We start from the raw sequence: 4152 nt of genomic DNA on the forward strand, positions 1-4152 counted from the left end.
TTTAGGGATCTTATCTATTCACGAACAGCTTGTAACACTCCAAAGAGAAAGGAAAACTTGAAATCGCATCATATGACCCCTTTAAAACAAACATGCAAAATCAGTACAAAAACTTGTCTGTACTAAACTGATGTTTCATAATTATTTATAGAAGTTTTAAAATGTACCTGGCCTAACTATTTACAAAAATATCGATGCTGCATGAACATAAATAGTACAATAATAATCAGCACCACAGAATTACAGAAGAACCATTCAAAATTTAAATGAAACAAATTTTTGTTACATTGTACAACAATTAATCAGTTTTGTGTGCTTTCAGATTATAATGTTCTATTTGCATCTTGGGGTGTTTCCAGTTTTGTGGCACTTTACAAATATCACCACTGTCACAAGTGCTAAATTACACTCAGGCCTGTTCAAGCATTTTACAGTCTAGCCGCTCAAATAAAACACTCCCAGTCACTGCTGCTTCGCTTTGCTTTTGCGTGTCACAAATAAGAAATTAGTTAAATCTAACTAAAGCTGCTCTTTATGTCAGAACTCAAATAGCTAGCGCTGACCCTGAGTGTGTTTCTAATCTTGTGACACTTTGCTGAAAAACTTCCAAATACTGTAAATGAGTTTAATCTGACAAATCCTTGAGGATGAAATCCTATGAAGATGAAAAAGCTGTCTGTATAAAGCAAATAATTTATTATTATTATTGCTGTTGTTGTTATTCTAAAAATGGAAGTGGTTTTCTTCTAGGTGTAAGATCAGGGTTAGTCTGAAGTAATTATAATCACCTTCGTTTAAAAAAAATGAGAAATTTTGCCACATTCAGAAATCTTGTTAAACGTGTGAACGAGCTGAATGTGAAAGTGCAAAACAAATGTTATCGCTCCGGTTCAGTTGTAAACAGGGTAAGTGTTTGAAACAGTAAACAATCTGAACTGGCACCTTGATGCTCCAGACAGCTGCAGAAATAGCTCCAGCCTGTCAAATGAAAACATTGCATGCAAATGAAAACTGACAGGACTTAATCTAATACTTCCGGTGTACTTTCACAGAGCAGCCATCTGTTCGTACATTAATGATAACTGAATCTCATGTAATAAGAACATGCTTCCAAATGGGTTTAACACACAGACATCATGCACCTGCAGAAGTGACACCATGTGCCTCTGTTCTCCGGTGCTCAATGATGCTGAGCTGCTCTCAGATCTCCATTTAAATGCTTCATTAATCTGGAGTCGAACAGGGAACGGAGACGTCTCTGTTTGATCGCTCGCGCGGTGACTATTCGTATGACATGCACACCATTGAATCATAGTCATACTGTGCAACAGACCACAGAGTCTGAGCCTTCGTTAGCAGGCAATGCATCGCTGTGGTGGATCTTTGAAATATACCGTAGTACTGAATGATTACCATATTCATATACAGGGCAGGGTGTTCAATCGCAGTTATGCAAGCTCGCAAATCCTCTCATTATAACAATCAAAGTCTAGACACAATGTAAGTAAGAGATTCATTGTGCAGTTCAGAGCTTCTTTAATTATAGTAGAAGTGAAGTTTATGAACTAGATTAGTGACAGCATTTGAATGATTATAAAGGGAGTTTGCAAATGTGATACTGATTCAATAAACTAAAAGTTAATATCAAGTTTTAGAACGAATCTAATGAGTCAATGATTCAATGAACCATTCATGAAGACAGAATGAATCAGCCGTTTGAACGAATCGATTGAATGACTGAGTGTCCTTGCCACCACCTACTAGTGGTTTTAGTTTCATTTTTAAAGTATCAGTTACTTAACCCATTTATTTATATATTCAAAACTTAAGAACATTAATATAATGATATTGCTATTCATGCCACCTTTGATCCTCATTAAACAGTCTGTAAATACAGCTAAATACATATTAAATACATACAATAAATTTTTGTGTTCTTCTGTGCCACTTCTGTAGTGCAAAGATGAATTGTTGATACTGAATTTATTTGATTGGTAACTTATTCTTCCTATTATTGTAATTGAATTGATTGTTTAAAGAAACATTTTGAAGGAGTTTCTAAATATAAATTTATTAATTTGACATAAAAGATGACATACATTTAATAAGGTTAGAAGAAATGCCTTCACAAAGGTTAAAAAAATTCAGCCGCAAATCACTTGAAGGAGTCAAAAATGTTGAAGGTGCTCCTAATTTTTGAGCCGATTCCCTCCTTCGGCATCTCTGAAGCAACTGGTGGATGTTCTCATTGACAACATTCAAATGGAGGCTATTCAGAATTTGTATGAATCTATTCTAAGAAGGTTGGAGACTGTATTGAAGGTAAATGATAATAAAACACCTTCATAAAGAAATACTGCCTGTGTTCACATTATTATGTCCAACCCCTGTACTATACATGTCTATTTCCATGCCCAAAATACCACAGAAATACTGTCTTTCTCTCATTGATACTTCTTTGTAAGTGTTTGAAGCACCTCTAAATGTAAAAGTCAAGTCCACAAACACTTCAAGAATTCAGCAACTGGACAAACTTCAGATTGAGATGTTGAATGTAGCATTTACCAACAATATATTTACTGAAGCACCACAAATAAACTTTGTGGAAAAAGCCAATATGTAATGCTATCGGAGTCTAAAAGGACAGTACACGGTGGCAGGCTATTTGTCCACTGTCACAGAAATAGACCTGAGAACCACCTTGACAAGATGCCGACTCAGCGAGTATATCCTAGCCGTATAAATGGGTAAGCAAAAAAAAAAAACATGGCTGCACAACAGAAAGCCGGCGTCTACAATGCAAGCAAAACAAAATCAAGACAGAAGTGCATTTTCCAAGCGAATGCACAAAAATGTCAATGATGAAATCACGACAACGTTCTTCAACAAAACCAGATTTAGCATCCTGAATTTGACAGAATGCTGCGCTGGGCGTCATGAAACATGTAGGAAAAGATGTTGCAAGCACTGTAAGTTGGTCTCCTTATCTCTTTCTCCAACAGGAAAAGTTTATCCACAAACGAACATACTGTAATCATTTACTCGGCATCATGTTGTTCCAAACCTGTATGACCTTCTTTCTTCTGTACAACACAAAATGAGATATTTAGGAGAATGTTCATGCTTCTCTTTTCCATACAATGCAAGTGAAAGGGGGCAGACACTGTAAAACTGCAAAAGGGACAAAAAGCACCATGAATGTACCATAAAAGAATGAAAATACTGTAAATGAATATTAATTAGGCTATGCTAGAATATTTTAAGAAGATCAAGTACAGTTTGAATAAACAGTCTATGTGATGTAGTCAAAACACTTTTGATCTTTTATATCTTTATTTTACAATTACATATATACAAAAACAAATACTCAAGCAACAGTTTCAATATAGCACAAGTAGTCACTATTTTTATGTTATTTATTTACTTATTTATTTTTTAACTTAAACCATAAGCTCTTTGTTTTACAAATACAATATCAATATTTCCATTCCAAAGATAAGATCCAACACAAATCTACGAACATATTCAATGTTCATTCACTGAAGTGAATGTTCAGTTTATCAGTATATATGGTAATAAATATTTGAGAAATTGTTGTATCTGATTGTATTAGTCTGTATAGAGTGATGTAAATTTTATTACCAATATTTTTTTGTCAATGTAAAAAGAGCAAATAGGAGAAGCAGATGAACACAAAACAGCATACAACATAAAGTAAAATGTATCATTCGACTGAACTGTGCACGTACGTTTTAAACACTTCAGTTCTTATATGCTCTTACTCCACACATGTATTAAATGTGCGTCCTTGAAAGTACAAAATGAGGATTTGTAAAGAAACGTGTCGGAGGATTTCAGTATAAGCCAAGAGGAGACTGGTTTCCGTTGCTAAACAAAGAAAACTCTGCTTCCTATGCTCCAAAATAAAACTTGGTTCTCACTTGGTTTGGCAGTGTTGGGGAAAGTTACTTTTGAAAGTAATGCATTACAATATTGTGTTACTTCCTAAAAAAGTAACTAATTATGTTACTTAGTTACTTTTTATGGAAAGTAATGCGTTACGTTACTTTTGAGTAGGGATGTGCAAGAAAGCGAATGCGATTTTCATGCTACACAAAATCGCGTTCAAAATCGCAGGTGATTCGTTGCCGA

Source organism: Sinocyclocheilus anshuiensis, unplaced genomic scaffold (genome assembly GCF_001515605.1).
Source record: "Sinocyclocheilus anshuiensis isolate Anshui unplaced genomic scaffold, SAMN03320099.WGS_v1.1 scaffold121, whole genome shotgun sequence".
NCBI classification, from domain to species: domain Eukaryota; kingdom Metazoa; phylum Chordata; class Actinopteri; order Cypriniformes; family Cyprinidae; genus Sinocyclocheilus; species Sinocyclocheilus anshuiensis.